At 43.1% G+C, this 26,666-nt stretch overlaps 1 protein-coding gene and 1 long non-coding RNA gene across 16 annotated transcripts in view; one reads left to right on the top strand and one right to left on the bottom strand.

Moving 5' to 3' along the window:
• The window catches only part of NPAS3 (neuronal PAS domain protein 3), a 1,129,936-nt gene that overhangs the window by 317,853 nt on the left and 785,417 nt on the right, over positions 1 to 26,666 (bottom strand). The window lies entirely within an intron of this gene.
• LOC128339269 (uncharacterized) lies at positions 14,372 to 24,784 on the top strand. The gene is made up of 3 exons (XR_008312937.1): positions 14,372 to 14,434; positions 15,409 to 15,502; positions 24,492 to 24,784. It is a non-coding gene; the product is annotated as an uncharacterized LOC128339269 (long non-coding RNA).

A 26,666-nucleotide genomic window follows, 5' to 3' on the forward strand; every position in this document is an offset into this window, starting at 1 on the left:
GGCTATGGGGTGGAGACTGCTTTGGTCGGCCTGATGGATTATCTCCAATTGGCAATGGACAGAGGAAGTGTGACTCTGTTGGTCCTCTTGGATCTCTCGGCGGCTTTCGATACTATCGACCATAGTATCCTTCTGGAACGTCTGAGGGGGTTGGGGGTGGGAGGCACTGTTTTACAGTGGTTCCGCTCCGACCTCTCGGACAGATTCCAGATGGTGTCGATTGGAGATTGTTGCTCTTCAAAATCTGAGCTTAAGTATGGTGTCCCTCAAGGCTCCATACTCTCTCCAATGCTTTTTAACATCTACATGAAACTGCTGGGAGAGATCATCAGGGGATTTGGAGCTGGGTGTTACCAGTATGCTGATGACACCCAGATCTACTTCTCCATGTCAACTTCTTCAGGAGTTGGCATATCCTCCCTAAATGCCTGCCTGGAAGCAGTAATGGGCTGGATGAGGGAGAATAAACTGAAGCTGAATCCAGATAAGACGGAGGTACTTATTGTGCGGGGTCGGAACTCTAGAGATGATTTTGATCTGCCTGTTCTAGACGGGGTCACACTTCCCCAAAAGGAACAGGTTCGCAGTCTGGGAGTACTTCTGGATCAACGTCTCTCCTTGGTTTCTCAGGTTGAGGCGGTGGCCAGGGGTGCTTTCTATCAGCTCCGGCTGATACACCAGCTGCGCCCATTTCTTGAGATCAATGACCTCAAAACAGTGGTACATTTGTTGGTAACCTCAAGACTGGACTTCTGTAATGCGCTCTCCATGGGGCTGCCTTTGTACGTAGTCCGGAAACTTCGTTTGGTTCAGAATACGGCAGCCAGGTTGGTCTCTGGGTCATCTCAGAGAGACCACATTACTTCTTTGTTGATGGAGTTACACTTGCTTCCAATAGGTTTCCAGGCAAAATACAAAGTGCTCGTTATAACTTATAAAGCCCTAAACGGCTTAGGCCCTGGGTATTTAAGAGAGCGTCTTCTTCGCTATGAGCCCCACCGGCCGTTGAGGTCACTTGAGGAGGTCCGTCTCCGGTTGTCACCAACTCGTTTGGTGGCTACACAGAGACGGGCCTTCTCGGCTGCTGCCCCGAGATTGTGGAATGCGCTCCCTGCTGAGATACGATCCTCCTCATCTCTGGCAATTTTCATAAAACACCTGAAAACACATCTCTTCAACCAGGCTTTCTCAGCTTTTTAAAACTTGTTTTTAAATTGTTCTGATTATTTAATTGTTGTTTTATGATGTTTTTAATTGTTAATCATTGTTTTATGCTTTATAATTTTTGTTTTAATTATTAACTGATTTTAATGGTGTTTTAATGTAAACCGCCCTGAGCCTTTTGGAAGAGCGGTATAAAAGTTTTAATAATAATAACATAAGAACATAAGAACTGCCCTGCTGGATCAGGCTCAAGGCCCATCTCGTCCAGCATCCTGTTTCGCACAGTGGCCCACCAGATGCCGCTGGAAGCCACAGGCAGGAGTTGAGGGCGTGCCCTCTCTCCTGCCATTGCTCCCCTGCAACTGGTACTCAGAGGCACACCCTTGAGGCTGGAGGTGGCCCACAGCCCTCTGACTAGTAGCCATTGATAGACTTCTTCTCCATGAAGTCATCCAAACCCCTCTTAAAGCCATCCAGGTTGTTGGCCGTTACCACATCCTGTGGCAGAGAGTTCCACAAGTGGATAATAATAATAATAATAATAATAATTATTATTATTATTATTATTATTATTATTATTATTATTTGTGTGGTCTGCAACACCATGCTGACCACACAAATGGTGATCACACATATGTGGATGCCATGTGCATGCTGGCGCAGTGTGGGGTACTTGGGACTTGCACCACCCCAGCAGGAAGCTGCATGGGGCAACAGAGAGCAGGTAAGGACCTACACTCCTCTTTCTTAAAGTTCCTCATCCCTGCTCCCAAATGGTGCTCTAACCACAGTTCATGCACAGCCCTAGAAGCTGGCTTACAATTTAAAACAAATTATTATTATTATTATTATTATTATTATTATTATTATTATTATTATTAAAACACCATCTACAAACACAATTTTTAAAAATGCAAATTAAACAGTGATGCTCGGCAGCAGAAGTAAAATATAATAAATCATGATATCAAGTCTCTAGAAAACAGAGCAGTTTTAACTTGGCACCTAAAAACATAAAAGATTATATACATCAAATTAGTATTTCTGGGGAGCATATTTCACAATTAAGGCACTAATACAGGTAAGTCCCTGTCCTCATTTGCTGTCCACCGAACCTCTGAAGGCAGGGGAACCAAGAGAAGGACTCAAGTTGATGATCTCAGTGAATGGGAAGATGCATATGAAACAATATTGCTCACGCTTTATGATAGACCTAGGATAGCCAGCACTGCTAAGTGTTTGAAATCCACTGTGTGGGGTGAAAGGAAAATATTCTTTTAAAAACTTGCAAAAGAGGAGATTGAAGAGGCCTTAAATTATTCTACCATGTCCAGTAGCATCCCCTCATCCACTAAATATAATATAATATAACATATTCCACATCTCTACAGTTCATTCTTTAATAATGAAATGACCTTGAACTGCATTCAATTCACAACATAACACCCAACTAACTCAAGCATATGGGCAAGGTGCCTTCATGACCAAATGCAAAAGCCACTTCAGCCATCTACTGTTCCACTTTAGCTCATGTTCCTCTTGCTCTGGGAACAGAGACCATTTTTATCTTTGGAAATCCAAGCACAGCTATTGGTTTTCCACATAGGAAGTTTGCATGAATTTGTGTATCCGCTGTGCAAACATTTGGGATTATAGAATTTGGTTCTGAATGTAATGTGCATCCTATCTTAAACTGAAAGAACACTTTCATTTACCAGGTTTCTTTTCTTTGGGTGACTCTGCTTTTTTTCTTTTTCTTTTAAAAGATACTTGGATTCCAAGCAGGGATTAACATACATTTTAAAATGAAACTGAATGTCTTCATAATGACTAGAAAACGTATTAAAATCATCAGTGTGAAAAATGACATTGCCTTCACTAGTTTATGTACTCCTGTTGCACACAGGTATTGTCATTACAATAACCATGAAAGATTAAGGGCTACTTTTCACATCTTTCAGTCAAATGTATCACTGTTTTAAAATGAGAAAATAAGAAGTAAAGATCCAGCTGTATAGTTTTGCTCAGTAGAGATACTGGGGCCTATTTCATCATAGGAATCCTCTCCTGGTTTACAGTTCAGCCGCAGATTAATAGAGATCCAACCCCACCCCTCTTTTAACATTGCTAAAAGTGATGGTTCAGGATTGTGTTCTCTAGGGATGTGCACGAGCCGGTTCAGCGCTTCCTCTGGAAAGCGCCAAACTGGCTCAGGCGCCAGCATTTTAACCAGCTCAACAGGCTGGGGAGCAGTTCTCGTAAGGAGCCTTTAAGGAGCACCCTACCTGCTCATCCCCGCCCCGCCGCTATTCCGCCAGCAGTGCTTGGTCTAGCAACAGCCATGTGGGGCTGTTCTCTGCCACCTCCATATGGCATCGCCAGGGAACAATGCCACAGTCCCATGCGGCCATTGCTAGGGCACACACCCCTGCTGGAAAAGCAGTGGGGTGGGGATGAGCAGGTAAGGAGCTCCTTATCGGCTCCTTAAGGCAACCACTCCCCACCCCGCAAACCTGTACATGAGCCATTCATGACAGCTTTAGAATTTTCAAGATCATGGTCTCTGGTTTTCATTTCTATACATTCCTGAATAAGATTATGGGGTAAAAGTGCAAAATGAAGTTAGAAAATTAACTCTGAATGATGTCCCAAGGAATTGAATCTGTAGCTGAAACATGGAGTATATAATCAGGATATTGTGCCTTGAAAAATCAGGTTAACATGGAATAATTCTGCATCAATATACATTCATTCAAGAGTTGCTGCTGGAACAGTGAAAGAGGATCATGAACCCTTCCCTTCCACCACACAGATAAGTGTGAACCTGGCCCACCTGATTAGGCAGTGTCTTCCTTCATACAATTTCTCCCCTCAAAAAAGGGAGAGGGAAACAGAGGTGCGCCTATGTAATTTTGGAGCCTAGACCTAAAGGCCTTTGGAGCCCCCCCCCTGCAAGTTAAGCACCAACCGCCCCACCCCCCCGCACACAGAAACACATCATGAATGACATACACAGTATTTTTAACATGTGGTTTCTTGAGGGCACAAACAGCAACTGAACTCACAAGAATGTAAGAATATTAAATGGGAATATTTATGCAAATAGAGAGGGGAACTGATCTTGTGGTAGCAAGCATGACTTGTCCCCCTAGCTAAGCAGGGTCCACCCTGGTTGCATTTGAGTGGGAGACTAGAAGTGTGAGCACTGTAAGATATTCCCCTCAGGGGATGGAGCTGCTCTGGGAAGAACAGAAGGTTTCAAGTTCCTTCTCTGGCTTCTCCAGGATAGGGCTGAGAGAGATTCCTGCCTGCAACCTTGGAGAAGCCACTGCCAGTCTGTGTAGACAATACCAAGCTAGATAGACCAATGGTCTGACCAAGTATATGGCCGCTTCCTATGTTCCTAAATATGCCTTAGCAGAAACATTTCAACACACAACTTAACATATTCCCATCCCACATATTTCTTTCCCCACTCCCCTCCCCCTCGGTCTCTAAAGCAGAGGTCACGCTTGGCTGCCCAGTGCAGGTCACAGTCACTCTGGTGGCACCGTGCAGCGACCACACCACCCAGGACACACTAAATAGGATTTGGGGCCTCCCAGTGAGTGTGGAGGTCCTGGACTTCGGCCCGGAAGTCCAGGGGTAAGAGCACCTCTGGAGTAGCATCATGAGCTTAGGCCTCAACAGTCGGACACTTGTGGATATTGCTTAGTTCATGCTGCAGGTTACATGGTGGAGCGGCAGTGCTCACATCTTCATTATGCAATTCCAGTGCCACCCTTTGGCTGAATGCAGAAGCTGTGGCTTGATACTGACACCACTCCTAACTTGTATACAATGCAATAATGCTGGGGGATGTACTTCTGATGTAAAATCAGCTAAGGCTCCCATCTTGGCCGGTTTACCACCAGCCGGGCGGGTCTTTAACTGTCCAGACTTTGTTTCGTTTTAACGCCTTCTGCCTTAGATCAATGTAAGAAATAAAACAAAAAGCTCCAGGTAAAATTAACCCATGTTTACCCAGATTAAGCACCTTGGCCAGAAACCATCAGTCCATCTTTCCCCCACAAATAATAGTCTAAAACCATTCACAATCTTGCATCAGTTAACATTTGTCTAAAACTGTCAGGAGAGATGCAAGGAAAAGTTAGACCCTCTAATAATATATCTAATTTTGAATTAAAATTTTGAGATAGACAGAAAATAAACTGGGGATTCTATTTTGGTTGTTCCAAAGAATTAGCCTCCTGCAGTAAGAAAGTTCATGCTGCAATAATATATATCACAGTGTTTTGAGTTTTGAGGCCACTTTTTACCTGTGCCTCCAAAATGTTATCAAGCCAAACAAAATTAAACTGAATACAGATCAACAATAATTACAATAAAGTACAGAGAAAATTGAAAGCCCAATGATAAAACATGCCACTCCATTGCCCGCACGCCAAATGCTTAAATTGTTAGTCTTTAGGATGTCACACAAGTTCTTGTTAATATGCAAAGATGCTTCACACTTCTTTGTTTTAGCTTCATTGCTGATGAACATTAGCACATACCATTCATTGTTTGGCATAACTGGATAATGGCATAACTCACTATCACTCATCTGGAAGGAAAATATGTTTCCAATGTGTTGCTTAGAAACCCCCTTTAAATATGATTAAGAGAGTAAAACACCATCTGCAAAAGTTTCTACCCCAACTTGCTCATGAATTATAATGTGATATTAAACTTTGTTGGGAATGGTATGCCACTGTTTAGAGCAAATCAGCTTAGACAAACCCATCCATATTTTAAAAGTTCATTCCAATGCAGATGACCAATTCTCAAATCATAGCTGCTAGGTAAAGCAGTTGACCCTGCAAAGTGAGGTGTTCCTATATAGCACTTCACCACCTTAGGACACCCTTTACCTCTTAGTCCAGCCTATTTCACAGAGTTGTTGTGGGGATATAATTGAAAATTAAAAACAACATTGTTTTGTTTTGAACTTAAGCTCCTAAGAGGATGGAACTGGTGGACAAAGGGATTTTATTTATTATTGAGTTACATATTGCTTTTGGTCCTGTTTTGTTTCTTTCAGTGAAAAGACTCCACACTATCTCTACCAGAACATTTCTATCTGTGTATTCCAGCTACCTATTTTTGTTGCTACAGATTGTCATCCTCAAGTCTTTGGCCAACGCCGTATGCACTGCTGATCTGACTGATTATTTGTTTAGTGTCACTCGGCACACTGAACAGGGCAGGTTTGTTCTGCTGAAGACTTTATTATCCATCTGCCACAGGGCATGGCTATGATATAATTCATTCTATTTACCCTAAAACAGCAGCTATAGCAATAACCACAGAATAACTTTTCATGGGTATGTGATGCTATGATGTTGGGAGACAATAGGGAGACAAGCACTGTGTCTTTCGTTGCCTTATTATTATATTATAGATGCAGCTGTTTTTATCTTGCAATGATGCCACAAACCCCAACATTTAATTTTTAAGAAGTGAAAAGAATGCCTGAAGTTACAATGCATTAATTTATCATGTGAAATTAACAAGTTAGATATACTATGCTTGTCACACAGCAATTTCTGACACAAAATTTTTCCCCAAATCTAGTAAAAGCTATTTTATCTGATATTTATCTAGAAAAGTATCTCTTTTAACTGTTTTATCACCATGCAAAAACAAAAACAAAACCCTGCAAACTATAAGTATTTGGTACAATGCTTCCCATACTCTGTTACAGAAAAGAATTCTGAGTGTTTAAAATATATTAATATTTAGAAAGGAATCCTTCAGTGACGATTCCTTAAAAATGAGGAGGGAGGGCATGCTTTAATAAACAGATGCTATTGTCCCTCTTTCCCACAATTTAGACAAACTGAAGGCACCTGGGAAGCTAGGAACAAATCAGTATTTTTTGTTGCCTGGAATTTGCAAACAGACATTTACCAATTTGTGTGTACATCTCTCTCTCTCTCTCTCTGGCATACTCATCGCTAATCTCATGCGTGGAAGCTCTTGCGAAATTTCGTGAGCAACCTGCCCAGCAGGGGAAGAGGAAAGCGGCAGCACTGGAGGCAAGGCAGGAAACAAAACAGTGGCAGAAAGGACACAAAATTACAGTGGTAGGGGGGTGAGAAAATGGCGAGGGCAGTTGGAGGGAGAAAATGGTGGCAGCGGGGGCAGGCGGGGGAAAGAAAATAGCAACAGCAGCGGTGGGCAGGGTAAGAAAACTACAGTGGCAGGTGGGAGGAGGGGTGGGGAAAGAAAGTGGCAGCAATGGCAGTGGTGGCTGGCGGGTGAAACTAAAGGCACAAATGGTCTGCCCCCGGCCTAGCTAGTTCCAAATAAAAAGTTTAAATCCTCAAAAGCCACAAGAATCTCATCCTTCCTACATCACTGATGTTTTTCCAATACACTTTCAAAACAACACAATGAAATTAGGTAAATAATAGTGGCTGATATCCAGACTAAAAAGTGCCAGTGTTTCATGAGAAGCACTGCTGCTGCTTCCAGAGTAATACATCAGATCATTGATCTCCCCCTTCCCTCAGAAGCATTCTGTGTGATCAGGAATTAGGTACCTGAGGACAACACAAACCTCATTGGACCTCCTTCTGGGTTGCATGGAGCACTTACAGGGGAAGGGGAGATCTGCAAAAATCACCTCACGAAGTATACAGCAGAGCTGTATTAGTGTGCTTCTCATGAAGCACTGGTGCTTTGTTAGTCTGGAGTCAACCATGATATTCTAGAAAGTAATGTTTAAAGCTGCTGAAGTTATACTCTCCCCTTGATCCTTAAATGTTCTGCATGAACAAATATCAGTTATTTAGAAAAGCCAAAATGAGTCTGTGTCTTTCAGCAGATACATTGTGAGGCCAGGGTTAAAATTCTTGCTCACTCATAAATTCACTGGGCAGCTGAAAGCAAATAGTTCTGACTCAGACTCAGCTTTCCATCTGTAAAATGGCAATGATAGTCAACTCTTTCCAGAGACGTTGTGAGAACAACTATCATAAAGATTATGATTATTATTTTTAGTGCTACATAAATGACCAATACAAATGAGATACCAGAGTATCCTCGTTGGTTTTACTTTAGTTGCATGGATACATAGATAGACAGATGAGCAAATTCCCTACCAGTGGAGTTGGGAAAGAAAACCATTTTAACATAACCATATGACTGACACTTAAGCATGGTATAGCCCATTACTGTGTAAATGCCAATTCTGCTTACCATTGGGAAGCAAATTTGGAAAAGTAGACCATCATACACAAGTCTGCAGAACACTATGTCTGGGTTCAGACATAACATGGAGCCGCAGGTCCATTGGACCCGCGGTTCTGCACCCACTTCTCCGTGCTCTCCTGTCCGCATTCAAACATTGGGAAGAGGGGCATTTCTGCAGTCAGCGAGACTGCAGAGAGATAGGGGAGCTATCTGTCTGGGCTTCCTTCTTTCCTGAAGGGCAGCCTGCACAGCCAATAGCAGCAAGGAACAAGGGAGCAGCTTCCTCCCTCAACTCCAGGTTTGGACAAGGCTAACCAGTGTTCAATTGTAACGCTGGCCCCACCAAACCGGAGGTTGGCACAACAAAATTCAGATAGAACAGAAGGTAACAAAGTGAGTTTGGGGAGGGAAACTGCAGATCTATTACCCCCTTTAACTGCAGTTTTCCACATCTGGATGTTCAGTAGTGAAACTGGACAGGAAAGGACCTCCAGTTTCATGTTACATCTGAACCAGGCCCATGCAAGACCTGCAAAATCAATGAAATCAATAGACTTAAGAGTGCCTATGTGTGCAGGATTGTGGCCTGTGTCTGTCTGTACAGTAGGCCTGTGCACAGACCAATAAGTCAGAGTTGGGTCCAACATTTACTTACCAGGCAAATGTCAGTTCAGGGTCTTTTGGACCACTCCAAAAGTCGGGGTCTGATTCAGGGTTGGGATCGGGAACAGGTTGGAGTTGTGAGAAGCAGGGGGGAATAATAACCATGGATACTCACTATTTGAACCCGGAAGAAAAGTAACACAGCACCAGAGAGTCTCAGGGAATTGATGTAACAACAGAGAATTGAAGGGGAAGTGATGTAACATCAGAGGATTGCATGAAAAATCCAAAAATCAGTTAGTGTGATGGCTGCTGATAGTGATTTTAAAATGGGCTAAAAACATCAAATTCAGAACATCGAATTGGCCCAGTTCTCCAGCCTCCAAGCCTGAGAAGCTCAGTTCTGGAGTGGGTATTTAGTCGGTATCCTCCGCTGTGAAGACGGATGCAAAGAACTCATTCAGCTTCTCTGCATCTCCTTATTTTCCTTAATAATCCCTTTCATGCCCGCATCATCTAAGGGTCCAACTGCCTCCCTGGATACATTTAAAGAAGTTTTTGTTATTCCCCTTGACACTTCTAACTATATGCTCCTCAAGTTTTTTGCATCCCTTATTGTCTCCTTGCATTTCTTTTGCCAGAGTTTATGTTCCTTTCAGTTGTCTTCATTTGGGCAGGACTTCCATTTTCTGAAGGAAGTCTTCCTTTTATAGCTTCCCTGACTCTACTTATTAGCCATATTGGCATCCTCCCGAACTTGGTGGTACCTTTCCTCCTTCTGGCTATACATTCCAACTGAGCTTCTATTATAATATTTTTAAATAGGTTTCATGCTTTCTGGGGTGATTTCACCCTCCTCACATTTCCTTTCAGCTCCTTTTTACCAATAAAGTAAAATAAAATAAAAACGGTTGATTTTTTAAAATCAACAAAGGGCTCTATGCAGTGTCCCTGGCTGGGCTGTTCCTGAGGACATATTTGCATTAAGGATTGTAGTGTGTGAAGAACCAAATTATCCACATATTATTTTCTCAACAGTAACCCCCACAATTGCAGTGGTTGAACAAAACTAGTCATCTGACACATGCACATAAATCATGTGCAGAGAATGCCGCTCCCTGATGCCATACTTGTCGGGGGCAGGGTTGTGCTCCTGGGTCTATATACAGACACAGAGGGGGTGCCATCCTGACATGTGATTTGGATTGGCCAATTAAGCTGTTATCAGCCCTGCCCCCACATGTGATGCAGGCTAGCCATTGAGGAGCAGGTAGTTCCTGTATAAGCAGCAAGCTTTAGTAATGTCTGTCAGTTGCTCTTGGGCAAGGCACCCACCTGCCTGTCCCATTCTTAGTGAGGGTTATCCAGTCACCCTCTGGATCCAAGTAGGAATTTTTTGGGTCACACCTGGTTGGCACTAGGTACAGCCTTTTTTGCCTACTTCTCACTGAATTTAATGATGTGAGTTCCACCGGAATTAGGATCTTTGGTCACTTGGCAGGAGAAAGAGGGTTTGGAGTAGGTTATTTTGGTAATGGTATAGGGCTGGAGGACCATTTGAGGTGGGGAGGGGTCGAGGAACAGCCACTCTGGGTTTTGTAGCCCTTTGACTGGGATCCGCCCCAACTTGGAGGGTGGCTTGGCTTCACCATTCAGAGTTTTGTGGCCTGGGTGGGGGTGAGTCAGGCTGCCCGCCCCTCAGCAGGGATAAGCCCTGTGGTGAGACGACTTATATATCAGAATCTTAATAAACAATTACCAAAAAGAAGGAGCGATACAGAGAAATAGGCAAGACTGTCTGAAGGATAGGTTTCTTTCCAGAGATGACAGCGGTGAGTAGCAGGGCAGCAGCTAACCTTGCAAAAATATATCCCACTACCCCTTCTACTGCTCCTGACCGGAAAAGTAACATAGTTTTATTAAACAAAGCAAATCAAACAATTACAATGTCTGATTAATGTCTGAATTAAAGTATAGCTTACAAATGGTTTTAAATTTTTAAAATGTCTCATTTCTCTTCTCTCCTTCAAAAAAAGCAAGAAGGGGCCAAGCTAGCTGGGAAAGACAGAACTTTCTAGCCACCAAGCCCGAGAACAGCCCATCAACAACTCCATAACTGCCTGGCCAAGAAGAGTTCTATAAACAGATTCTTGCTTTTCAAGGATGGTGAGGTCTTTATCATCCCATTTCTTCCACAAATGAATTGTTTTAGAGTCCTCCATTTTTTCAGCAGAAGTGAGAACCTAGAATCATATTTGGCTGGAAAGGACTTTTATCTCTGCGTACATTGAGGAAGGGGCAGGGGCAGGGAGAAATCTCTCTCTCTCTCTCTCTCTCTCTCCTGCCCACAACTTTATTAGTTTATATTATGTTTGACATAAAGCGGGCAGTGAGACACCTGCTTTATGATGTTACAGTAGGCAGCAGTGTGATGTGCTGCTGACAGGAATCTGACCTAGCCCTTTGGTTGTATAAGTTCAGGGAGGCAAAAGGCACAAAGGAAACAGAGAATATAAGCCACTCATGCTCCCCACAGCACTAATTTACACTACCAGTGCTCTGTAATAGTTAGCAGAAAGCCCAATGGTGAGCAAAGAGAAAACCTTCTAAAGTGGTGATTCTCTTATATGAAGCAGAGAGAGAATGACTCTCCCTATCAATCCCAGCATGGCATTCCTCCAGTGTTAGTTGCTGATATCTACCACCTGTTTCTTTTTAAGATTCCAAGCCCTTTTTTGGAAAGGGAACGTCTATCTATCTATCTATCTATCTATCTATCTATCTATCTATCTGCATAAAGCACTTTGAGAACTTTTGTTGAAAAGGGTTATATAAACATTTGTAGTCATAGTCGTATAGAATGTAGATTGGAGAGATACGAGTTCATCTTTGTTCAATCATGCACCTCATATAGTTCTCAGTTCTTAGCTTTTTAAATCTTTTAATTTGAAACTTTAAAAACTATATACAGTAATTCTAAATGTGGTTTTAGCCTGGTATTTAACTTAACTTGTTTAACTTTATTAGTCTTATTTTACATTGCATCTGTTTTATTAATGTAGTGAGCTGCCTTGAGCAGTTATTTCTAATAAATAACTCTGGGCCTCTCTCTCTCTCCCCCCGCCTCACTTTCCTTACAGAGTAATGAGCATAACAGGAGCTTCACCCTGAGCTGGTTGGTGTGAGGACTGTGGTGAAAATCCCATATATACACCACCTTAAGGTCCTTTGAGGAATAATGACTAACATGATGAGGTAAATGATTGAGGGTAGTCCCACTGAAATTAAAAGGACAAGTTAGGCATTAATAATTTTCCTTACCAATATAAATAACCTGGCAATGCAACCAGAAGCCAGTCTCAATGGCTAGTGTGCAGAATTCCCTGAGGCCACTTGTAGAAACCACATTAGAGGTTTCTACAGCAAAGGAAACTGATAGCAAAACACCAAGCAGGAAACATGGGATAGGCTAGAAGAAACGACAAAACTTGCATTGTTCTTCTGGATTGTGCCCTTGTTTATCATCTGGAATGAATCAGAGCAGTACAGTTGCCTCAGCCCTAACCAACCAAAGTTTGTTTGGCTGGGGGACACAGCAAGTCATGTAGGCAACATTGTCCACAAGGCAGTGCCATTATCTTTCTCCCCACCTATCACCTTCTCCCCACACATGCACTGGGCACAAATATTTGCCCCTGTCAGAGCACTGGGAATGGTTTCTTACTAATTGGATCTTTAAGCTGTATCAAACAAGTGACCTTACTCAACCCATGGTTGTCCACCAATATTTCACGCAATGCACAAAACAGCATGCTGAACATCCACTCAATTTTATAGAAAATTCAGGGGGATGTATTTTACAAGTTTGGCACAGTAAAGTTATGGAAATGCTCGTGTTTCATGCACTAAGTATTTTGAAATATGACATATATAAAATACACCTTGAAAGGAAAAAACAACAACATACTGTTGTTATCCTGGAATTGCTACAGCTTTGTACAGGTGTATATTTAATTGATAGAGTTTTCCACAATACCACTTGTGGGCTCATATTAGATTAGACTGTATGGCTAAAAGTTTCTATAGCAATTGTAATTTTAATTCAGTTTTTGACAGGATAGAACTAGACTTGGTTTCCATGGTTGAAGAAACTGAAAACTACAAAACCTCACATGTTATTTTCTTTCAGGGAAGATTGGTTTAAGATGTTTTGGACACAGTTAATTCAACCTCAGCCCAGTCCATGGCTTAACCTGTTTACGCATTGAATAAACAGAGTCCTTCTACACTTTCCCATGATACCCTGTAAAACAATTTCTCCTCCTACCTGTACCCTTAGGTATTAAGGTAGCATCTTTATGAGTATTAATATGCTTCAAATATAGTATGCCACATCAGATATAGCACATACATTATAACATCGAATATAGCACATACATTATAACTTTACCCATTCTCTCAAAAAAGTAAACTTCAAGTGTTCAGATTTATCACCAAAAAATTTGTTATCAAGATACTTGCTAATGCTATTTATCTCTATTAAGGATAAATTGTTGCTAAACAGCCTCCCCTCCATCTCTGAAATTTTGGCTTTAACCTTCAGTGAGACTGTGCTTCCTGCCAGGAGAAAGCTGGCATCTGTTTTGATCAAACAGGTACATTATGCAAACTGAGCTGAGGCTGGAGGCCTGGGGAGGTGACACACTCATCCTGAATACTTTGCACACTAAATGAAGCCAAATTCTAGATGGAGCAAGCAGGGGTCTGAGACAAAGGAATGTCCTTGAGAACCTGAGGAACCTCACCCTAAAATGTAGTCATAATTAATCCAGGACAGTTAATTAGATTTGGCATTGTGGAGCACTTTTGGCATTGTGGAGCACGTCCGTCTGAACTGTGAGTGCTCCAACACACATCCTCATTATCTCTTTTGTTCCTCCAACATTCCTCCATTTGCAGTGTCTGTCCTTAGATCCCAGAAGGGAAAACCTATAAAGAGTATTTACTTTTCAATGTGTGTGTTCTTCAGATGTGGGACAGCAAAAGTTCGTCTGCCTCACTGTCTTCCCTGGATGCCATTCGCTCAGGTACTTCAATATTGCACTCTCCTATCCAGGCTTCTCCTGAGGAATGCTCACATAACTGGTGCCAACTGAATTGTATCCCAAGTCTCCAAGCATTCCCTATTCTGCCTTGTCCCCTCACACATTCCGCCTTGTCCTCTTACGTAGTTGAGTTTCTGAGTTGCCCTTCCCAATCCCCCTCGAAAGTTGGTATGTGCTTTGTTGCCTGATAGGCCGCCAACCAGACTTGGACCTAAGGCACCCGCTTGGTGCCACTCATGGACTTCTTCTTGCTTATCCTAGGGATCTCTCCAATGAGACCCACTCCTTTTGCTTCACTCACAAGACAACAGACTAAAAGGCAGGTAAAAACACTGCTTACTCTCTCTCTCTCTCTCTCTCTCTCTCTCTCTCTCTCTCTCTCCCACCATCCCTCCTTCCCTCCATACACCAACCATTAAGTTAACTAAGTTTCAAGCCTCTCCCTCCCTGGGAGCTGCCTTCCTTCCTGTGCTACTGAGATGGCACTAAGATTACCAAATACCATTATTTCACAGTGTGCTTCTGCATTATTGGAGAAATGAACTTGATTATCTTTATTTTCAAAAACCTTGTCTGGGAGTCTGTTTGCTCCCTGGAGTACCCTAATGTTATCTTAGCTCTGCCTAGACTGCAATCCATTTGCTATTCCTACTTGCAAATATGGTTTGGAGTAACTCCCTCATTTCAGTGTGAAAACATGAGTTTACACATGAGTAGCATACAAGGGTGCAAGCATGCAAACAAACCCACTGAATAATTTGGGATAATAATAATTTGTAAATAATAATTTGTGTTAAATTCTAAGAACTGTATACCAGTATCTTTTTCCCTACAGGGAGAAAAGCAGCTGAAGAAGTTGCAATTTTAAGCATAAAACACTCAGCATTAAGCAGCCCCTTCTATCCACCATCCCTGTGCTTTGCTTAAATTCTCAGCATCCTGCTTTTTATTTTTAAAAAGTCAAGGTAAAGATAGAGCTGACAGCATATCTCGGCTAGTTTGGGCCTTATTTTCTAGTTTCATTTTATATGAAATTCAGTTGACAGTTCTTTGCTCACAATCTGGATCCAATCCAAGTGTATCATTAAGAAGGAAATGGCACAATTCTTGATCTCAGAAGCCACCCCAGTAGATGGAGTTTTTTCCTCCAATTTAGACATTTTTTCCTGGAATTGTCCAATGATTATCTAGAGGGGACCTGTGATTCCTGCCCTCCCCATATTTTGGCTCACCCTGCATGATCCCAAATACTTGTGAGATCTAATCATAACTCTCTCCCTATGATAATGGAATTGAGGAAGGGGCAGGAAGCCTGCATGAATCCACATCAACCTGTACAAATGTGAAACCAACTTCCAATTTCTCCCCGGAAAGAGACATGAAGGCTACAGGTAGAACAATATGTTTATATACCCTTTATGCTAAACATGTGGAATAAAAGGAACTGAGACCTTTGCAAAGAACATCTTCCTCGTTCCCTTGAGAAAGAAATGAACTTATATAAGTCAGGAACTTTTGTTTATAATTTGTGAACCATCTATGATGCCCAATTAATGAGTTGTTTGTGGAACAGGTTCTAGAAGCCACAATTTCTCCCATAGCCTTCCTATGGTTGCAGCACAAAATTACATCTCCCATTTCAACTATTTTAACCTTATGCCTTAATCCAGCTCTTAACAGAGGGGTTTTTGGTCATTGAATAGCTAAATATGTCTTTGTGAAGAACAGCATGATTTACACACAACATCCCTCCCACATTTCTATTTTATTTATAGAGATTTCCCCCTGGAACTTAATGTACAAAGAAAAAAAGTTATTTTATGCTGCCACCACTGCAGGAGCTTTTTAAATGATTCAAGGAAGTATAGCTTTCATTTAGGTTTGTGCCCTCCAGTCTGTTTATACTGGTCGATACACTTGTCTAAAAAATATAATGGATTAGCACATCATTCAACAAACTAGTCAGAAGGCAGGCTCAAGGCGACAGAGACCAAAAAGTAAATTACAGTCAGTAGTAGGGATAGGCCCTGCCCAGAGCTAGGAAACATCATATCAGTACAAACCCATATTCTGGGAGAACTTTCTGCCAACTGAAAGGGTTGAAAAATTTACAATTGAATATAATAAAACAATCAGTTCTGTGAATTCATGTGCAGCTATATAAATGTTTCATTTAAAAAGCCTAATGTAGGAAACTTAGTCTTCCAACTAGACCAGGTTTCTTTCAATATTAGATCGTGTCATTTTACGACAGCATTTGTTCCCACAGGATTTCTCACACATGTCACTGAAACATTTATGTCACAAAAGGATACTACAGGTTATTTATATAGTAATTTACATCTTGTTCGCCTTATATTCAGGGCAGCTACCATAACAACATAATTAAAACAAAAGACATGACATTATATTTCAAAATAACAAAAATAAAATCTGAGAAAATAAAATTTAACCTGATAAAAATGCAATAGAGACTAAAACTCAATAAAGCATCACCAGCTGTGAAAACTTCAGTCACAAAAAACTTACTAGAACAAGCAACTGGGTTTTCTGTTCTTTAAAAAGCCAATGGCATGGACAACTCTAGAACATCTAGTTTGGGGGAGTAAAGGAATGGCAAAGAATGTTATTATAGGAGCGAGGCTATACATTACATATTTATAGAGGTAAGGTTGTTAGTTTACCTACCTTATTAATGAAAGTAGCTTGACATTTTCAAACTTATTCAGAAAATGGGCTAGATTCCTCTTAGAAAATACTGTCTTTTTGGATTATATCAGACCTTCCAGTCTACTTTTCAGGCTAATTTTAGAAAAGACTGGGAGAGAGATCAGTACCATGCCAGCTTTAATCTGAACGGGAAATGGCCCTGCACACATGGGTTATATTCGCATGTAATGTAAAACTGCAGTTAAAGCCTGCTGGAGAAGAGGAGAACCCTGCTGGAGAAGAAGCCTGCTGGAGAAGAGGAGACCATCTCCCCCAGGGTGTGACACTGGGGTGCCTGCCTCTTCTCTTCTGCCCTCCCTGGTTGCCATCTGCCTCCCCCCAGGACTGCTTGCGGAGAGGCTTTGCAGGACTGGGGCTGTAAGGGTGCCTGGGCAGTTTTTCCTGGTTCCACCTGCTGATCTTATTGCTCAGCCTATATAGGAAGACTGCCAGTGGCGGCGGGCCCGCCACTGGCGGGGTTGCCACTTCAGGGGAGAAACGAGGGCAAGGGCTGGACACTTTGTCCAACCATTTGTACAGAGGGAGGCATTCAATAGTGGGGCTTCTGTTTAATCAGTTTTAAGTTGTACTGAGGTTGGGTTGAAGTTGTAATGTGTGTGGATTTGTCTGGAGATGGGGAGCCAGGGAGTGCCTTCGTTGAAGGTAGGGCAGCTATTCCGGTGGTGTTGGGTAATAGAAGAAGAAACGCTGGCAGTTCAGCGGGCTGTTCCAGGGAAAGGGTGGTCAGAAATCTAATAGCTGCCCCCCTTTCTGGCTGTCCTGCCAGCTCTTTGAACTCGGGGAGCACTGCCAACATCCCACATAACCTTACCTTGCTCCTCTGCAATGCCAGGTTGGTCCAAAATAAATCAGAACTCATCCATGATTTGATCATGGATGAAGGGGCTGACCTGACGTGTATTACTGAGACTTGGTTGGGGGGGGGGGGCTAGTGGTCCAGTTTGGTCCCAGCTTCTCCCGCCAGGATATTCTGTAGAGGAGCAGGTGAGGGGACGTGGGCGGGGAGGTGGAGTGGCTGTGGTCTATAAGGATAACATCTCCCTTACCAGGGTCCCTGTTAGGGTATCAGACCATATCGAATGTGTGTACTTGAGTTTGGGGACCAGGGATAGATTGGGACTTCTGTTGGTGTACCGATCGCCCCGCTGCCCAGCGGAATCCCTTACTGAGCTCACGGACTTGGTCGCGGAACTCGCGTTGGAGTCTCCCAGACTTTTGGTGCTGGGGGACTTCAATGTTCATTTTGGGACCAATTTGTCTGGGGTAGCGCAGGAGTTCGTAGCGGCCATGACGACTATGGGCCTATCCCAAGCGATCTCTGGATCGATGCATATTGCAGGTCACACACTTGATTTGTTCTTTTATTCTGATCAGGGTGGTGTTCTGTGGGTGGGGACTCCTACGATCTCCCCGTTGTCATGGACAGACCACGATCTGGTTAAGGTTGGACTTACAACCGCTTTCCACTTTCGCAGGGGCAAGGGGCCTATTAGAATGGTCCGCCCGAAGAGGTTACTGGATCCGGTAGGATTCCAAGAAGCCTTGGAGGGATTTAATGTTGGCTCTGCTGGTGATCCTGTTGATGCCCTGGTTGAGAACTGGAACAACTTGCTCACCAGGGCAGTAGACACAATTGCTCCTAAGTGTCCCCTCCGACCTGCTTCAAAATAGGCCCCTTGGTATACGGAAGATCTACGGGGGCTGAAGCGGCAAGGTAGGCGACTGGAGCGCAAGTGGAGAAAAACCCGACTCAAATCTGACAGATTAGACATGGAGCACATTTAAAGATCTATGCTCAGGCGATATGTGTGGCAAAGAGGTGGTTCTTTTCTGCACGTATTGCTTCTGGGAGTTCACGTCCAGTGGAGTTGTTCAGGGTGGTGAGGGGACTAGTATCTGCTCCCTCTCCCTTGAACCAGAATTTGGAGGCATCAGTTACCCGCTGTGGTGTGTTTAATGAATTTTTCGCAGATAAAATCTCTCGGATTCGGGCCGACCTAGATGGAGACTGCACAATTAATTTGATGTCTGAACTGGAGGTGTCCGACAACTCCTCTTATACGATTCGACTGGATCAATTACAGTTTGTGACTCCTGATGATGTGGACAAGCTGCTTGGAGCGGTGAGGCCTACCACTTGTCCTCTTGATCCTTGTCCAACATGGCTTGTTCTATCTAGCAGGGAGGCTGTTGTAGGCGGCCTGGTAGAAATCATAAATGCTTCTCTGAGGGAGGGCAGGATGCCTCCTTGTCTTAAGGAGGCAATTATTAGACCTCTTCTAAAGAAGCCTGTGTTAGATCTCTCAGAGTTGAGCAATTATAGGCCAGTTTCCAATCTCCCATGGCTGGGCAAGATAATTGAGAGGGTGGTGGCCTCTCAGCTCCAGGCGGTCTTGGAGGAAACTGATTATCTAGACCCATTTCAAACTGGTTTTTGGGCGGGCTATGGGGTGGAGACTGCCTTTGGTCGGCCTGATGGATGATCTCCAATTGGCAATGGACAGAGGAAGTGTGACTCTGTTGGTCCTCTTGGATCTCTTGGTGGCTTTCGATACTATCGACCATAGTATCCTTCTGGAACGTCTGAGGAGGTTGAGGGTGGGAGGCACTGTTTTACAGTGGTTCCGCTCTGACCTCTCGGACAGATTCCAGATGGTGTCAATTGGAGATTGTTGCTCTTCAAAATCTGAGCTTAAGTGTGGTGTTCCTCAAGGCTCCAAACTCTCTCCAATGCTTTTTAACATCTACATGAAACCGCTGGGAGAGATCATCAGGGGGTTTGGAACTGGGTGTTACCAGTATGCTGATGACACCCAGATCTACTTCTCCATGTCAACTTCTTCAGAAGTTGGCATATCCTCCCTAAATGCCTGCCTGGAAGCAGTAATGATCTGGATGAGGGAGAATAAACTGAAGCTGAATCCAGATAAGATGGAGGTACTTATTGTGCGGGGTCGAAACTCTAGAGACGATTTTGATCTGCCTGTTCTAGACGGGGTCACACTTCCCCAAAAGGAACAGGTTCGCAGTCTGGGAGTACTTCTGGATCAACGTCTCTCCTTGGTTTCTCAGGTTGAGGCGGTGGCCAGGGGTGCCTTCTATCAGCTCCAGCTGATATGCCAGCTGCGCCCGTTTCTCGAGATCAATGACCTCAAAACAGTGGTACATTTGTTGGAAACCTCCAGACTGGGACTCTGTAATGCGCTCTACATGGGGCTGCCTTTGTACGTAGTCCGGAAACTTCAGTTGATTCAGAATGCAGAATGCGGCAGCCAGGTTGGTCTCTGGGTCATATCGGAGAAACCATATTACTCCTTTGTTGATGGAGTTACACTGGCTGCCAGTAGGTTTCCGGGCAAAATACAAATTCTCTGTTTGGTCAATGACTGTAAATAAAATTACAATACAATACAAAGTGCTAGTTATAACTTATAAAGCCCTAAATGGCTTAGGCCATGGGTATTTAAGAGAGTGTCTTCTTTGCTATAAGCCCCACCGGCTGTTGAGGTCACTTGAGGAGGTCCGTCTCCAGTTGCCACCAACTCGTTTGGTGGCTACACAGAGACGGGCCTTCTCGGCTGCTGCCCTGAGATTGTGGAATGAACTCCTTGCTGAGATACGATCCTCCCCATCTCTGGCAATTTTCAGAAAACACCTGAAAACACATCTCTTCAACCAGGCTTTCTCAGCTTTTTAAAACTTGTTTTTAAATTGTTCTGATTATTTAATTGTTGTTTTATGATGTTTTTAATTGTTAATCATTGTTTTATGCTTTATAATTTTTGTTTTAATTATTAACTGATTTTAATGGTGTTTTAATGTAAACCACCCTGAGCCTTTTGGAAGGGCGGTATAAAAGTATTTTTTTAAAAAAATGGGGCAGAGGTTGGAAGTCCAGTACATCCAAATGTGTGCAACTGCAGTTTCACACAAAAGCATCCTATGGTTTGCTTCACTAAACTCCAATTTGGACTTTCATTTTGTAGTAAATTTCACCACCCCAAATTAAGGTTTGGCAGCAGTGGCACGTCTGAACATGGACAGCATGGTAACTGCATTTTCGTTCACTTTTTGGAGCCACAATCATAGAGATGGAGGCACAGAACCGCCCAGGATTGTGGCCACTCCATGCCTGTGGTGCGTCTCACTGGCCACCTCTCCAAGCACTCGCTCCGCCCCCCGTCTCCGATCCAACAAAGTAGTTGCCCGGCAACAGGGATACCGCCACATCCCACCCAAGCTTGTCAGTCTGTCAAACAGCAAAGTCACACAGGGACATACCTCTTCCCACTCTGTCCCTGGCTCCCCCCCTCCTGGCAAGCAGGAGAGAAAGGGAACAGGAGAACAAGATGGGCACTAAGTGCTTTGTTCCCTGAAATTAAGTGACAATTATGTATATTCACAAACATACCCCTTCAAGATGGCAACCCCATTAGAGCACTAGGATGGAAACATACGGCAGAGTGATGATACCCGGGGCGGGATTAAAAGGCAGCTACAACCAGGGACTTTTGAATTGCTAAGGTCTGTTTTTTGTACAGTTATGTTGGTGAAGGAGAGTCCAGCCCTTTTCCCTTTAGGGGAACATGTGCAGACCCTAGCCTTACTCATGAGAAAGTCCGGGCAGCAGGATCAGCACTGCCCTAGTGAAAGGAGTGATTCTTCATATGTGATGAAGATGGACTGCTCACTTATGAGAGTGTAAGACCACGGGGATACCCCTTCACAACTCATGAGATGAACTGCACTTGGGGAAAGGGGTGCTGGGCAGAATCACTAATAATGTGAGATGACAATCCCCTTCTACCATGGACCGCTATCTCACAAGAATGTCAGGCGATGGGGGCTGTATGGCCCAGACAGGTTGCTCTATATAAGAAACTGCAGGGACTGGTACCCGGCCAACAGCTCTTCTGTCTTGTCGATTTCTGCAAAAAAGCTGTAAAAGCATGCCTTCTGCCAGCTTGTCCGCCCATTCAAACATGTCCACCTTTGTGCCTGGAATGGTGACCCTACTCTCCTGGTGTTGCAGGGAAATCGGGTCTTCCCTCTCCTGTGATTCCCCACAGTGGCAGATCTGCATACGGCACAACACCAGTCTGAACCCAGGAATTTTGAATGAGAGTAAAGGTCCATCCTGCCCCCGGTGTTTCCCCAGATTGCACATGTGGCAACGCTCTGACACATGGAGCGTCAAAATCTCCTTTGTGTGAGTGAAAGGTTTCCCAGGGGAGGAGGGGATAGCTATGCAAAAGTTCTAATTAAGCAGAGAGAGTGGGGGCCTCTTTGCTGGGTTAGCTCAACTCATGAACACACATTACAAAAGAAGACCAAAGGTTTTCAAGCCTAAAGTTCTCCCCAGGAAACTGGCACTCTCATGAGAGTGCTAGTCCATTGGCAGCAAGTGGGAAGGAGTGTGCTTTGGTCTGCATGGACTGCTTTATGGAGGCCGGCTCTTTCAAGAGCATCCTTGGTCACAGCAGGCCAGGCCCCAGGATCCTTAAATACTGTTCCCTAAGACCCCCTCCCCAGCCAGAAATTGTGCAGAAGAAGGGCTGGCATGGCATAGCATTTAAAGGGATTTAAATGCTCTTTCCCTGCCAAGGGTATGTGGACAATTCCAAAAAGGCATAATCGTGCTCGATACCCAACCTTGAAAATCATGGCCAATAGCTGCTGCTCTAGTGACATGCTGACACCTTGCCCACAGTCTGGCAACCTGAGCTTACAGAACTTGCTGAAATGCAGCCTCGGTGGACCAGGAACAGGGAGGTGCACCCCTGCCATGAAATTGGAGATTGCTGGACTGCAGTTGGATACATTTCTTCAATGAGATTCACATTTAGAAAAATTAACTGTGGGTCTGGGAACCTCCGGTTTCATGTTATGAGTGAATGAGGCCATGGTCTAACCCAGCTTAGTTTCTGTCCAGGAAGGAAGCTAAGGGGATGGCCTGATTCAGAGCAGAGCCGCTGTTAAGCAAATGGGTTCAAAGGCTTCCAATGAAAAGGGCCTCCGGAGCCCCCATAGCACATGATTTCATGTGCAAAGGGAGCATGGCCCAACTGCCATAAAGCCTGCCCTAGTCCTCCCCATCTCATTTCCAGGTAATGTTTGCTGCCTGTGTGCATTCAGTTCCTTTCCTCTTCCTCCAGCAAGGGAAAGTAAGGGAAATAAATGCTATCAGGCAGCGAACGCTGCCTGGAAATGAGAGGGGGAAAGCTTGCTCAGGGCTCTCCAGAGCCTGGAAATGCCAATGCATGGGGCATCAATGGCGGGGCCTCCGGGTGGGGTGGGACACAAGCTGCCATTTGGCTGTCTCTGCCGCTGGCTGATTCCTAGGAGGTGGGATGAATCTCCTATCTATCTGACTGCATTGGCTTCTGCTGCTTATTCTGGAGTACGAATGAGTGAATGAGGTTTCTTTAAACAATTGAGGTCTTTGTTAATTAATTAATTAATTAATTCAAACTATAGGACCATAATATACTATGACTGTATTGTCTGACACTTTGCTGTAAAATTCCAGTCTTGAAGATGGGGAGCAGGAAATATTCCAGGGAGAGTGCCTGCTATCCCCTGGAGTCATCCCTGGCCAACTGAGACAGTTACTTATGCACATCTTGAGGCAAAGCATTCCAAATCCTAGGGGCTTCAAAAGAGAAGGCTTTATGTTCTTTAATTCTGTTCTTATCTATATATATAATTCTCTAAGGCATACCCATGGCTAATCCTGTGTGTGGCAGCTCTTGCAAGATTTCCTGGCAGGGCAAAATAGAGCAGAGAACAGCAGGGGGAGCCTCTCTCCGTGCCAGCCTGCCGAGGAGGTAGGTAGGTTGAGGAGGCAGTAGTGGTGTCACTGCGAGTTGGCAGGAGAGTGTACGTTGGCTCCAACCACCCGCTTCCTCATGAGGAGGACTATCCCACAAGATGAAGCTGCTCTTAGAGACAGTTTGGGTTCAGGAACACACCCAGACCATGAATCTGCTCCTTCAGAGGAGTGCAACCCTATCCAGAACAATCTATACACTTAATTTCGTAGGAACTTAACCAAAGCACTTAATTTGTCGAATCCAAATCTAATTTCGGTTCATTAGCCAATGTCCAGTCCATCATGGCTCCTGGGCACTTGCTGATATCTAGAGCAATGTACCGAGAATCCAGTGAGAGGCTGCATCCTTGCAGCTGAAGCTTGAAGCGTTCTGAGTAGCGAAGCATGCATGCATGGGAAGAGGGAGGCAGTTGCACAGTCCTCAATTACATATGTTTGGAAGGCACAGAGCACTTCTGTAGCTGGGGAGATCAGCAACATTTATTTATTTATTTATTCATTCATTCATTTCATTGCATTTCTATACCACCCCATCCAAAAGCTCTGGGTTGTATACAACAAGTACACTGTTGTCTGCCCCGCCCTGTCCCCCCAACGCATGTTCTGCTACTCAGGAGGCCTCTGGCTGCATTAAAAGCAGCCTCCATTGAGAGGACACAGCTCTGCTGCATCCTTGGTACACTGCTGTATGTCAGCTACTGATTCAAAACATCCACTGCTTCTCCTGGCCCGGACAGAACTGAGTTAGAGCTGGGTGGCAGCTACATACTGATGGCACCGCAGACAAAATTTCAGACTATGTGCACTTCTTTTCACAGGCTGAAATATGATGATACACTGGCTTTCTGAAGAGAATATCAGCTCCCTGGCAAGCTAGCAGCAAACTCTAAAGGACATTTTGAGGTACAACCTTCTACACAGCAATCATTGGTATAATAAACATTTGGCCAATGGATTACATTTCAATCTAAGTCTTCCTCAAAGGAACTCAGAGTAGCAACTGAAGCTCACAACAAAGCTGAAGAAAGTTTAGACTGTGAAGTAGATTAGGCAGAGAGCAACTTGCCCAGAGCAGGGACTGAATCTGAGTTTTCCATATCCAGAAACAACACTCTGGCCTTTATATCTTTGTATCTTTATATTTAATGCAGCAATCACATGCAGTCAAGTTATGTTTTGCTGCACTCACTTCCCCTGCCTCCTGGAAGAATGGTACCTAACTGGAAACCAAGTTGTTTAAAGCAGGAGATCCTGGGGGATTGGATACAGCCAATCAGCCTTACTCTACATGAGGGAAAGGAGATTTTCAAGTGTAATTTAATGGACAAGTAAGAGGCAAAGTAAGTAAAGTAATTCTAATCCGTTAAAATATATGCATATATTAAGAAGGGATTAAGCTTTGCCTTGTCCTTGATACCCAGGGTTGAAAAGTTAGTAATATGCATTTGGACAAAAATTAATTATGCTGTTTTTAAAGGTTCACCAGTTTCCTGTACCATTTTGTCTTCCTATCAATTATAACCAGGATCATAATTAACTTGGGGACATTTGATACTTGGATGTTTAATTGACACATCTCAAAAGGTAAAATATCAATAGATTATAAAGTATAAAGCTCTGCTCAGAAAGCCTAATCAGTACAACCTTATTAAAGTTTAAACTATATATCTTTAAAATGAATAAGAAACAAAAGGTTAAGAATGAGGTATCTATGAAAAGGATTTGCTATTGACATAATTGACCTATGAAAACGGTCTCTTCAGTTTGATATACAACAATTCAGTACTCCAGCTTTTATATAATTGCTACCTTAAAAGTCCTTCACATCCAAGTGTTAATATAATTGCAGTTCATATTTCACATAATCCGCCAAAAAGAAAAACTAATTTCAAAATATTTGATCATAAAAGTTGTCCCCAGCTTTTACACACATAATTTAGTCAAATAATATCAGATAATCTTTAGCAGGAAATTGCTAGGGACTCCATCTAAGCAGCATCCATTTGCACTTATATAAATGTACTGAAAGTATAGGAAGAATTTGACAGCTTGCCATATGTGATTTCATTCCGTAGCCTACCTACTTTACCATCAAAAGTTATATCCTTTGAAGCATTGCCAGAATTACTTTAGCCCAGTAGATATGCTAGATGTGCCCTTTAAAAGCCATATCATTTCCTTTCTACTCTGACTAGTTCAGTGTAGCATCTGCTCAACTAAATTCCTTTGAAGGTTAAAAACCAAAAAAGAAAAAAGAAGAGGAGAAGGAGGAGAGAAAAAGAAACCCTCTCTGAACGTGTTGTAGAACTTGCCAAGGTGGTCAGTTCTGAACGAAGATTGCCCGGGTCTTAATTTGGGCTGATTTCAATCCACGAAAAAAGGGTTCAGCAATTAGTTATCAATAATCTCTTCAACATGATAATTGCACCAACTGAAAATTTCCATTTGGATTTCAGACATCATTTTATTTGAAATAAAATAGCAAACATTATTGTTTGCTAATAAAATAGCAAACTATTATTGCCACTACTGATGAGGAGGAGGAGGAAGAGGAGGACGTAGACGTAGAAGAAGATACTATGGGATTTTTAAATTACATTGTGTCGTTTGTATGTAAATGATTATGAGTTGTGATGTAGGTGCTGATGCAGGCATAAGATATACTGCAAAATGAACAGTTACATTCAAGAAAACACATAATGTTGTGTTAGATCGAGTTAGATCACAGCAATTACATGCATGAGTTTTGAAAGGGAAAAGATGGTGATCATCCAGAAACAGCTGTGCTAACTATTCATAGCTTTCTAGAAGAGGAAAAAGTTGCAGAAACCATCGAGGTTATAAGAATTAAAATGTATTTGTGAACAAAAGAGCATATAGATGTTCATGTATAGTATGTGTAGGAAATGCTTATTTGCATTATGTTTTATATAAATACAATCATTTTAGCAATATTTATCTTTGCTTTTTATTTTTTCTCTTATTGTATGTTT

The sequence above is a fragment of the Hemicordylus capensis genome, chromosome 1 (assembly GCF_027244095.1).
Source record: "Hemicordylus capensis ecotype Gifberg chromosome 1, rHemCap1.1.pri, whole genome shotgun sequence".
In the NCBI taxonomy this organism is placed as follows: Eukaryota; Metazoa; Chordata; class Lepidosauria; order Squamata; family Cordylidae; genus Hemicordylus; species Hemicordylus capensis.